General features: G+C 36.0%; 1 protein-coding gene across 1 annotated transcript in view; it reads left to right on the plus strand.

The window, feature by feature from the left end:
- The window catches only part of KCND2 (potassium voltage-gated channel subfamily D member 2), a 498,561-nt gene that overhangs the window by 296,346 nt on the left and 188,839 nt on the right, over nucleotides 1-13,376 (plus strand). The gene's annotated exons all lie outside the window — the stretch shown is intronic.

Below are 13,376 nucleotides of genomic sequence, written 5' to 3' on the forward strand. Positions count from 1 at the left end.
AACTAAAGTTACCACCCAAAATTGGGTGGGTCACATCACCAGGGAAACAATCAAAAAGGTCCCACCCATCAATACTGAATGAGGATTAAAGGACATGGCTTTTCTGAGGTATATAATAACTTCAAACCAGCATGACCAACTTTTAATTTTTTTGACACTCTCTATGTTTTTTCTGTTTCATTTATCTCTGCTCTAATCTTTATTTCCTTCCTTTTGCTCTTGTTGGGTTTAGTTTGTTCTTCTTTTTCTAGTGTTTCAAGGTTAGGTCTCTGATTTGAAGCTGTTCTTCTGTTTTTAATGTAAGTATTTTAGAGCTATAAATTTCCCGGTAGCACAGCCTTTGCTGCATCCTGTAAGTGTGGCATGTTGTATTTTCATTGTCATTCACTTCAAGTATTTCTAATTTTGCTTCTGATTTCCTCTGTAACCCATTGGTTGATTAAGATATGCTGTTTAATTTCTGCATATTTATGAATTTTTCCTTTCTTTCTCCATTATTGATTCCTAACTTCATTCTGTAGTGGCCAGAAAATATACATTGTATGATTTCAGTATTTTTAAATGTATTTAGATTTGTTTTGTCCATTTTCGAGAATGAGCCATGTACTCTCATGCCGCATGTGTATTCTGGTTTTGTTAGGTGCAGTGTTCCATATATGTCTGATAGGTATGGTTGATTTAGTGTATCCTTTAAGTCCTGTACTTCACTATTTATCTGCTGACTAGGTCTTCTATTATTGAGAGTGGTGTGTTAAAGTATCTTACTCTTAATATAGAATTCAAATGTGTGAATATTTGCTGCATATTTTGTTGCACTGAATATATATATGTAAAATTGTTACACCTTCCTGTAGAGTTGTCTCATTTATCGGTATATAATGACCGTCATTGTCCCTCACAAGTGTTTCTGACGTAAAGTCTCTTTTATCCAGTATTAGTATAGCTACACAATCTTCTGGTTACTACTTGCAGATATACTTTTTTCCATCCTTTCACTCTCAACTTATTTGTATCTTTGACTTTATGTCTTTCTTCTCCTTCTAGGACTCACATAACACGTACACTTGTGTGCTTGATGGTGTCCATAGCTGTCTTAGGTCATTATCACTTCTGATAATTATTTCTTTTTTCTTTCTAATCTTCAGCCTAATTCATTTCATGTGTCTTGTCTTCAAGTTCACTGATGCTTTCTTCTGCCCACTCCAATCTAGTCTTGAAACCTGCCTGTATACTTTTCACTTCAGTTATTGTGATCTTGAACTCCAGTAGTCCTGTTTCACTCCTTTCTTAATATTTCTGTCTCTTAACTCAGACACACATGGTGTTCATTCACTGTTTTCTTTCCTTTATGTCCCTGAGCATTTTTAAGATCACTTTTGAAAGGCTTTGTTTGATCTGCCCATATTCTCACCTTCTTTGTGGGTGTTGTCCATATTTTTATCCTCTTCCTTTGGATAAGCTACCATTTCCCATTTCTTTGTCTTGTACTCTTTTTATGCACAATGTACGTTTTAATATTTAAAAATTTTAACCCTTGGATTTACTCCTTGGGATGTGTGTGGTTTTTTTTTTTGTTTTTGTTTTTGTTTTATTTTGTAACCCAGTGGTCATAAGACAGAGATTTTATTGCATTTCAGCCCACCTCTGCAGCAGGTCTGTTGAAGGTGAATGCAGTATGCAGGGTATGTCTTGCTGGATCTCTGTCTTGTCCTGTGTTTTTTTTTTTTGTTAGTTGTTTTGGAGTTTCCCTATTTTAAAGAGGAGTTTTGCTCTCCCAACTGTTTCCCAGGGGACAACCCTCTCTCTCCCAAGTATGCATAGCTGACAGGTTTTTATCTAGAATGTCTACTTTTTTAGTTTTTATATACTCCTTTTGTTGTCTCATCCTGCTTTTGCCTGGAGGGCAAATTCTGGAAGGAATGTTATCCTGGGACAATTTTCCCACGTTGGTCTTTCCAAGTCAAAACAGGAACAGGGACCCATGAAAGGGGTACAGATCAACTACAAAGTATCCTGTGGAGGAGGTCAGGAAGGGTGCTAAATGCTTCTGCGATGGCTCCTCAAAGATGAATTTCCTGACCTGCCCAGCAAAGGCAGCCCTTCAGCAGCCCTAAGGAAATGTTGCAACTTTAAATCTCTACGGCCTCCACCCCTCTCTGGGGTGGGGTTTCAAACATTGATTGCCACTGCCTTTGTCTAGGGCAGGTTGAAAGAACAGCTGCCCTCAGAGCCAGACCACAATGATACTAATCAAAAGCATTTATCGCTGATTGGCCATGCCCACTCCTGTTCTTAGGAAAGAGGATTTTTATGTCCTTTTCTGTCCCCAGCAGCTAGCCAAGGACTGGATCCCCTGGAGGCCTGCCACAAGTGTAGGGGATGTGCGCTGGTAGCCTCTGCACAGAGAGAGCAGTTTACAGCTCTTTACTGTAATTGGCCAGCCTCTTTCTCCCACTCTCCCTTTGGATGCTGACCAGTGTTCTTCTGGCCTCTGGAGTTTCAAATAGTTGTTTCAGATAGTTCTTGCCTGTTTAATAGTTGTTTTACTGAAAGGAGTGAGTCCTGGAGCTACCTACTACACCATTTTTCTGGGAAGTCCCTTGCCAAATAGCCAAACTTGAATTATTCACGCAATTAAATTACAGTTGAGTGCTGATTACTTATATAAACTTTTTTATATCATCCATGATTTCAAAGAGATCATTATTAAGTGGAAAATAGTAACAAAAGTACCTCCAATATTACTTGTTGCCCCTCCATCCCTCAATGCCTCAAAGACATATCAAGAACATTAAAGTGCATAAATTTTCCTGGTGAGCCATAGAGTAGTAAACTTCTTCACAAATAATCTTTGCATCAAATGTTGGCTGAATACAAGGAAGCAAGCAGTTAAACCATGGTCCTTCTGGCTTTCCAAGGGCATACACACAGAGAACCTGTGATTTTTTGACCAGATCAAAGGTGACTGACCTAGCTACTCTGTACACATAGATAGAAAGAAGAGAACAGAACCCAATGAGGAGCCTTTCCTTGAGGAGTACCTGAGAAGTCTGCTCAGAGAGACCAGAGATGCTGGAACATGTGGCCACTGTTTCAACATTTAAGGATTTCCCCTTCTGAATGAATATATCACTAGCCAGAAATTTGCTTCTCTTTCATCACTATTTCAAAGACTTTTCCTGGCAGGTTCTTTAGGGCTGCATCAGGTATGTGACTATTGTGTTTTATTCAATATGACATTTTACTTTATTGAGATGCAGAATGAGAACTTGCTACAGATTTTTGAAGTGAGAGGATTTATTGCACACGTACACATTGAAACAGTATTACCTGACAAAATATGTGCCAGCAAACGACCTAGACTTACAATATTAATAAAACAGATTTACCTGTATAATAGACATGACATATAAATCATTTGAAGGAATTTGTGGCATATTAACAGCACATAAAGCAGAGTTGCATTGGGTACAGATCTGTCTCCCTATTCATCTCAAAGGAAAATTTTGCAACATTATTCATTAACATTTAGCAAGTGTCATTGTGTATATTTTTAAATCAATGGCTGTGTTAATTTCTAACTTCTCAACTCTGAAAATATTTTATCCAGCATTTTATTTCTGAATCTTATAGGCTGTCTGCTAGTCTTTCATTTTTCCTTCCTAAGAAAGCACATCATTTGCTCTTACCAGTGGAAAACATTTCCAGTATACTTTTAAAAATATTTTATATTAATTTCTTTAAAATCATACACAAAATGATGGTATAAAACAATTTGCATAAGTAATATCTTAATTTTGCTTCCCTGTCTTAATCATGATATTTTCCCACTTCAAATATCCTTTCATTTTCTCCTTTTGGTACAAAATCAAGGGCCACGTTTGCCAAGGAGTACTCCGTAACCTCTCAACACCTATATTTTTCCTTTTTCTTTGACTATTAATGTATTTGTCATTTGTGACACCAATTTTCCCAATAAGTTACACTCACATTTTTAATTGTTTTGCACGTCTGTCTGCGTAAACTTCTAGCTCCTTAATAAGTTCAGAACTTTCAGAATTTTGTCTTCTATTATTTTTGAAGTCCAACAAACAGAATGTTAACACTTAATAAATGTTCAGTAACTGTCGTTAGCATTAAATTAAGTGCACAACACTTAGTCTAATCCTACTTTGGCCATTATAGAGGCACTGAAGAAATAAAAACCAGTTAAGAGGAACACTTATTGTATTGTGGTTTTTGAATACCAAACCCTGACTATGCCCAATCATCCAAATTGACTAAACCTGAGAAAATTACCATATAGGCCTCTTAAATTTTACTAATGTTTACCAATGATGCCTTAATTCTTAACATTTTTAGAGCCTTTCAAAATTTCTAGAGGCCTTTAGAAAATTGTTGTACAAGTATTCATGCCATGTTTTGCTACATTTTTCATATAGTTTCAAACTTATTAACAGTTAGATACTCGTCCAACAAATTAGGACCTGATCCTTTTAAGGTAAGATTATGTGTCAGGCTTAAATAATAAAAGTAACCAGAAAACTCTGCAAGGAAGAGTGTATAAATGGCCCTGATGAATCACAAAGGGAGAGGCGTTGCAATCATAGGTACTAGGATGACACAGTCAGAGAGGGACAACCATCACACCCTTAAATTATAGCATTCTTCGTGACATAAGCAGCTCTGAAGACCTTTTCCTCCCACACAGAGACATATCTTCATCCTTACTTTTCACCCCAAGAAATGGAGGTGGGGGACATACCATGCTGTTTTCAGTTCCGAATTACATTAATTTTATCTATCTATGCATAATTTAGGACTCTAGGAAGTACTATATAAGATCTGTAGGCTATGTTTGAACAACTAATTAACCACATCGTTTCTTATAATATCTTTCTTGAATGGTACTTTCCATTGAAAATAATGGTCTATGTCTTATGGTGAAACAGATTGAGTCAGCTGTTCTCTGAGCTTTTCAAATGATGAGCTGATGAATTTGTCCTTTATAGGCAGGATAATTTGGGCCTTAAATTCCTTTTGTTTTTACAGTTGTCTGTTCCCTTAAATTATCTACTCCCTTTGCCTGTGAAGACTCACCCTAGTCTGGTATGAAATAAACTCAAATATCTAGGAAATTTTATTTCCAACAAGCGCAAGAGGTGGGGAGTCTAAGCCACTATGCCAAGACCCTTTGGTTTATAAATGGACTGACTAGTGTAGAAATAAAATATTGGTTAAAAATCAGAAATGTTAATATATCTCTCAGAATTTGAATCACATTTTATGAGAATATGATTAGCTATAAGTACATAACTTTATTCCTTTATAAAGTGATAATCATGCTGCTACCATAAACAATATATTTTCTAATAATTATAAAATCCAGTTTCATGATGATTAACCACATTACTACTATAACCATCAGCTAGATTTAGCTAAGTACTTTCTATTTGGTGCAGGCAACGTGCATACACCATGTCATATTTGACCTGCCAAAAATCCCAGGTGATCAGCACGATTCTTGAAGAGTAGTCGGGAATTCCTTTTCTACAGATGGGAGCACAAAGATGGGGGCAGGTTTGAGAACCTTCTTGAGATCATTCAAGTAGAAAGTGAAAGAGTGGGGATTCGGGGATGAATATTAGCCACCACCCTTAAAGATAAGGCTTACTCTAGAGATTTTCCTGTTAACATTTTGTATTTAGTTATATCCATATTTTCTTTTTCAATTTTTTTAATCTTCATTGCAATTTTTCTGGCTATAAAAGGATGACATGTTAGTTGTCAAAAACTCAAATTGGGAAAATACATAACTTAGAAAAGTCCTTTGTGTGATTTAAATTCCTCTTGTCTTTTTTCCCCCTCTATGCATATAGAAATATATACTCGAATTATTTTGTTTTGTTTAATTTTTACCAACAAGTGATCATTTCATATTCTTAACTACTGCTTATCCCCATGAAATAAATTTTAGATCTTTTCATATCTATGCATTTAGATCTACCTCATTCCTTTTTTGATGCATATATAGTATTTCACTGTGAGGTTGTAGCCCACTTTGTTTAGCCTACTCACTATTGATCACAATTTCGGTCATTTCCAAAGTTTTGCATTACCAACAATGGTGCAGTGAATATCCTTGTCTTTTTGTAGTTTGGGGAGCATTTTCCAAAGGAGAAACTCCCAGAAGTGGATTTTTTAGGTAAATGGGTAAGAATATTTTTAATTTAATATGCTAATGCCAAATGGCACCCAAAAGAGATTGTAGTACTTTTGGTATATGACAGTAATTTACATTCCCATCATGTGTATAAGCATACTTATTTAGCCCAACTTTACTAGTAGTTTTATTTTCTTTAATCTTCGCCAATCAAATAGGATATATAGATTTTTTTTTAGAATCAAAATTTTATTTCTTTGTAAAAAAATTATCAAGAGTAATTTTAACAGTGCTTGCTTTCTCATCATATAACTTAGAATATGGAGTTATCTTTTCTATGATGTGGAAAACTGTCATACTCCTAAGTTTGAATGTGCATCCAAAATTTTGTCCTTCACACTTTCAATGTCATGAAATGGCTCCAAGAGTTCCTTTAATATGAAGATTCTTGCCAGAATCACTTCCTCTGAGACCTCTTCATTCTTTTCATCACAACCACTTTCCTCATTTATCTCTATGAGTTACCGTCATTACGTTTCTCTGGCTGCGTATCTAAAGTCTCTTGAACAGCAGCAGTGTCAACATTCCCACAGTCAACTATATCTTCTAGAACTCCATTTCCATTCCATTTGAATCCTGTAAAATTTTTTCCATAGTATTGTCCTGCACTACTGTGCAAAACAAGGACTAACTGTAATTCTTGGAATCTGGGGGTAAACTTCAGCACAGTATCCTTATCTGAATCAACAGCTTCACCAGATAGCTCAATATTAATCAATCCATGCTGACTTCTGAAATGATGAAACCAGCCTCTACTGACAGTAAAATGTTCTTTTTCATTCTCCTTATAATAAAACATGTTCCTTCAATGTAGCAAACAACTGCAATGCTTTGACCTGAATGCTAGTCAGAATGATTGGGATTTCTTTTTCACTACAGTCTTCAATCCAAAGTTGAAGTGAACGCTCCATTTCAACCATGAGAGACTTTTCTGTCCCTAGTGCAATTTACGCTAGAAGATGTTAAAGTTACTTGTTCTTTATATTTATCGGATTCTAATGTGGTTCATACGGAAGCTTCAGGCAAGCCTAGGTCTCTTCCTATTGTGACTTTGCTGTCACCATTTTCAGATCTTCTAATCACATACAGTTTCATTTCCAGCATAACTGCTTTGCATTTCTTCACTGCCCATCATCTTTGATGACAAATTACCTCTTTCTATTATCCATTTTTGTAAAATGTCACATGGGTTTATCACTGGGTGACAACAAAGCTATGAACTGGGTAACAGATGGTCAGTGACCAAAGCAGACTCTGAAGGAATTATTGTGATTTGTAATTGATCATGATGCACATTTGTTATTTGTGTAATGATTTATGGACAAAAGAGCTAGCAACAAGTCGGTACTTCATGCAACTATTCATAGCACTGTGATAACTGAAATTTTGACTGTGTTTTTGGAAGATTGGTGTTATTTAAGTTAACTGTAGCAACTGATGTTCATACATATTTATTTACCTTATTAAATAAATCTTCAAATTCTTGGTCAGATAAATCTGACAAGTGATAGTTTTCTAGGAAAAACACTCTTCAGTTTTATTCCTTCACTCAGAAATGTCCATGAAGTTTAGGGTTTCTCTCTCAGCTGGAAGGACACATGGCGAACATGGCGACATCTGCTAGCTTTCTTTCCAGGCTTCTTGTTTCATGAAGCTCCCCTAGGAGCATTTTCTTTCTTCATCTCCAAAGGTCTTTGACTGCATGGGCTCTGGTGGTTCTCATGGCTCTCTGGACTCTGAGGCTTCACAGCATATTTCAAGTAATTATCTTCAAGACCCACGTATCTTTTTCCAGCATCTCCAAGAATAAAGTTCCTTCATATGAGTCTTTTTGGCCAGAATCTTAGCCCCTCAATTCCATTGTGGCAAGGTGGCTTACCAAAAAGATTTCATTGAAATAAGAGTCCACATATCTTCATATTAGAATTTCAACCACCTCTGAGGTCTCATACGTATTGTCAACCTTACTGAAAGCTCCTCCATTATCTCCGCATCAGGGCATCTCTGATTCGCATTCTTAGCTTTGGCCTCAAAACAGGACAGATGGCACCAGATTGAGCCAGCACAGGTGAAAGCAAAGGACGAGCTCATGAAAACAAAATCCAACAACCATCCTCAAACCATAGATATTATTTTAATGCAGCCATTAGTGATGTTCCTTTAGTGAATCCTTTCCTCATATTCTCTGTTTTTCTACTGGGTTCTCTTTTTGAGAGCTAGCTATGTTAGGGATATCTGTCCTTGGTTTATTCTATGTATTTCCATTTTCCCCCTATCTGCCTTTGTCTTCTAAAACATTACAGCATCTGTCAATGTAGGATTGTGGTTAAAGCACAGATTTTGAAGGCAGACTACTTGACAATCCTGGGTTTATCTCTAATTTACTAGATAAATGGCCATGGTTGAATTATTTAACCTCAGGTACCCCATTTATAAACTGAGGAGTAAGAACAGAACTTATCACACAGGGTTATTAGGAGAAATAATGAGTTAATGTATATAAAGCATTCAGAGATGTTGTTGGCTAAAAGTTAGCACTATAAGAATATATGCTATTATTATTATTACTTTATATTCAATCGTTTTAGTTTTTATGCAGTCAAATGTATTAATCCTTTACAGGTTCTGTATTTCATGTCATACCTATAAAGGCTTTCCCTCATTTTAAGATTATGAATAGATTCACAAAGGATGTTATTGAAAAGAGTCTGTGGTGAATCCATTTGCAATATGGATACTCTTATTTCATATTCTACCCAATCATTTTGCTATTTTGTAAATTAATTTTGTTTATCACAGATTGGGATTTTTCTTTTAAGGGAAAACCTGCCTGTGTTTACACCGTGTGAAGGAAAGAGTGAGCCTGTCTTTAGGGCACACTGGCTTTCCCCAGATTCCCCAGTGGTCTGTGGTCACTGTAGTTTCATGTCCAGACAGAGTGGACCCCAGCAGCTCATCTCTCCCCTCATATACTTACCAACTTCTACTTGTCAGTAAACTGAGGTTTGGGCTCATCCCAAGGTTTCTGTAGAAGCTCACAGTCCTATGAGAGAACAGACTAGTCATCAGATGGAAGGTGTCACCAAAGACCTTGAAAGAAATGACATTCCTAAGGGAATCTAGAGCCTGTTGGTGGATGGCAGGGAGGGGGCCTGAGGGGCAGAGACAGGCAGGGAGGGGTGCTGAGGGGCAGAGATGGGCAGGGAGGGATGCTGAGGGGCACCAAGAGCACCCAAGCAGCAAGGACAGGGTGTTCAATAACTGCTTTACAAATTCTGACCCTAAAATTGTTGGCAAATGATCCACTATAAGAAAAATTGTACTCAGAATAAAATGGGACAATACATTTGAAATTGAGACTCAGTTGGAAAATTATTGTAGTGTGATAGCTTGTTCTTAGGAGCATGTCATGGAGCCCAGTCTATGCTGCAGTGAGCTGCCGTATACTAGCATTCAGCTTAAATTCAGTGCGGTCTTTGAAACTTGTTAATCTTATGAATCAAAATATGAGTTCATGAATCAATTTATTAAGAATACTCATTAGGAAATCCATCAGTGTTTCCTTAATAAATAGTAACTTTAAACTTCTAAGGATGTCATGAATAGTCACCGTCCTTTCGAAAAAAAAAGTTCTTAGATGAAGGACAACACTAACATGAAATAAATGATTTCATGCTGCAGTCAGAATAATTTTCCATAGAACATGATAAAACTGTAATAACTCTTATTTATTTACTGAAATTATAATGTGTCTTTCATTAAATAATAACTTTGATCAAACAGTGCAAATGGGCTAAAATTGTTGGGTTCTTCTTAATTAAAATGTAGCATTAACATGGCTGCTCATAAATAATTCAAAATTGATATAAACACTGTGGATTTCTGCAGGATAACTTTTTCCCAGGTTCCAGAGATCATTTTTACTTTTTTTTTCTTTTTGCATGGGAGGGCACTGGGAATTGCACCCGGGTCTCCAGCATGGCAAGCAAGAATGCTGCCTGCTAAGCCACTGTGGCCCACCCTAGAGATTACTTTTGTAGTCCATTTTATCACCCAAAAGCTTGTCCTCTACTAATCAAGCAGAAGAAATTTCAGGTATTCACTAGTTTTAAAAGGCTACATTAGAAGACTTACTATGTGAGTGGAAGGATAAATCAAATTTGACTTAAAATATTTTGCCTTAAAAAAAAAAACTCCAATCAAATAATAAAGGAGGAAATGGCGACAAATTGTTGGAACTAGTTATTTTGAAAAGCCAACATCATCTTAAATGATAGGGATTCAGTTTCTATGGCCTCTTTCTAGGTTCAAGGTCAAAACTTTAATATGGTAAACTGCTTAGGCTAAAATTATTTGCACTTTTTGGAAAGAAGGGTTAGGTGTTCTAAATAAATGCAAATGAATCCTAAGACATGGGAAATCTTGCAGAATTAAATTTCAAAAGCTGTCTTCTAGATAATACTATGTATCATCCTGTTTCATTGAAATAAGCAACAGGTTATGAAATCAAAGTTGTTTTCTATCCTCCTGCCTGAAATTCTACATGAGGTATTCCTCTCAATGTCACAGTGTCTTACTCATATGTGTTAGGCCCTGTTGTAACCTAATCTTCAGACCAATGCTATGAAGTTTAACTCTTTTTTTTTTTGCATTTTTTTTATTAATTAAAAAAAGAATTAACAAAACAATTAGAAATCATTCCATTCTACATGTACAATCAGTAATTCTTAATAACATCACATAGTTGCATATTCATCATTTCTTAGTACATTTGCATCGATTTAGAAAAAGAAATAAAAAGACAACAGAATAAGAATTAAAACAATAATAGAAAGAAAAAGAAAAAAAACAAAAACAAAAACAAAAACAAAAAACCTATACCTCACATGCAGCTTCATTCAGTGTTTTAACATAATTGCATTACAATTGGGTAGTATTGTGCTGTCCATTTCTGAGTTTTTATATCCAGTCCCGTTGTACAGTCTGTATCCCTTCAGCTCCAATTACCCATTCTCTTTTTTTTTTTTTTTAATTAATGGAAAAAAAGAAATTAACCCAACATTTAGAGATCATACCATTCTACATATGCAATCATTAATTCTTAACATCATCACATAGATGCATGATCATCATTTCTTAGTACATATGCATTGGTTTAGAAGAACTAGCAACATAACCGAAAAAGATATAGAATGTTAATATAGAGAAAAAAATAAAAGTAACAATAGTAAAATCAAAACAAAACAAAACAAAACAAAACAAAAACCTATAGCTCAGATGCAGCTTCATTCAGTGTTTTAACATGATTTCTTTACAATTAGGTATTATTGTGCTGTCCATTTTTGAGTTTTTGTATCTAGTCCTGTTACACCGTCTGTATCCCTTCAACTCCAATTGGCCATTATCTTACCCTGTTTCTACCTCCTGCTGGACTCTGTTATCAAGGACATATTCCAAATTTATTCTCGAATGTCTGTTCACATCAGTGGGACCATACAGTATTTGTCCTTTAGTTTTTGGCTAGACTCACTCAGCATAATTTTCTCTAGGTCCATCCATGTTATTACATGCTTCATAAGTTTATCCTGTCTTAAAGCTGCATAGTATTCCATCGTATGTATATACCACAGTTTGTTTAGCCATTCTTCTGTTGATGGAGATTTCGGCTGTTTCCATCTCTTTGCAATTGTAAATAACGCTGCTATAAACATTGGTGTGCAAATGTCCGTTTGTGTCTTTGCCCTTAAGTCCTTTGAGTAGATACCTAGCAATGGTATTGCTGGGTCGTATGGCAATTCTATATTCAGCTTTTTGAGGAACCGCCAAACTGCCTTCCACAGTGGTTGCACCATTTGACATTCCCACCAACAGTGGATAAGTGTGCCTCTTTCTCCACATCCTCTCCAGCACTTGTCATTTTCTGTTTTGTTGATAATGGCCATTCTGGTGGGTGTGAGATGATATCTCATTGTGGTTTTGATTTGCATTTCTCTAATGGCCAGGGACATTGAGCATCTCTTCATGTGCCTTTTGGCCATTTGTATTTCCTCTTCTGATAGGTGTCTGTTCAAGTCTTTTTCCCATTTTGTAATTGGGTTGGCTGTCTTTTTGTTGTTGAGATGAACAATCTCTTTATAAATTCTGGATACTAGACCTTTATCTGATATATCATTTCCAAATATTGTCTCCCATTGTGAAGGCTGTCTTTCTACTTTCTTGATGAAGTTCTTTGATGCACAAAAGTGTTTAATTTTGAGGAGTTCCCATTTATTTATTTCCTTCTTCAGTGCTCTTGCTTTAGGTGTAAGGTCCATAAAACCACCTCCAATTGTAAGATTCATAAGATATCTCCCTACATTTTCCTCTAACTGTTTTATGGTCTTAGACCTAATGTTTAGATCTTTGATCCATTTTGAGTTAACTTTTGTATAGGGTGTGAGAGATGGGTCTTCTTTCATTCTTTTGCACATGGATATCCAGTTCTCTAGGCACCATTTATTGAAGAGACTGCTCTGTCCCAGGTGAGTTGGCTTGACTGCCTTATCAAAGATCAAATGTCCATAGATGAGAGGGTCTATATCTGAGCACTCTATTCGATTCCATTGGTCGATATATCTATCTTTATGCCAATACCATGCTGTTTTGACCACTGTGGCTTCATAATATGCCTTAAAGTCAGGCAGCGCGAGACCTCCAGCTTCGTTTTTTTTCCTCAAGATGTTTTTAGCAATTCGGGGCACCCTGCCCTTCCAGATAAATTTGCTTATTGGTTTTTCTATTTCTGAAAAATAAGTTGTTGGGATTTTGATTGGTATTGCATTGAATCTGTAAATCAATTTAGGTAGGATTGATATCTTAACTATATTTAGTCTTCCAATCCATGAACACGGTATGCCCTTCCATCTATTTAGGTCTTCTGTGATTTCTTTTAGCAGTTTTTTGTAGTTTTCTTTATATAGGTTTTTTGTCTCTTTAGTTAAATTTATTCCTAGGTATTTTATTCTTTTAGTTGCAATTGTAAATGGGATTCGTTTCTTGATTTCCCCCTCAGCTTGTTCATTACTAGTGTATAGAAATGCTACAGATTTTTGAATGTTGATCTTGTAACCTGCTACTTTGCTGTACTCATTTATTAGCTCTAGTAGTTTTGTTG

The sequence above is a fragment of the Tamandua tetradactyla genome, chromosome 1 (genome assembly GCF_023851605.1).
Source record: "Tamandua tetradactyla isolate mTamTet1 chromosome 1, mTamTet1.pri, whole genome shotgun sequence".
Taxonomy (NCBI): Eukaryota; Metazoa; Chordata; class Mammalia; order Pilosa; family Myrmecophagidae; genus Tamandua; species Tamandua tetradactyla.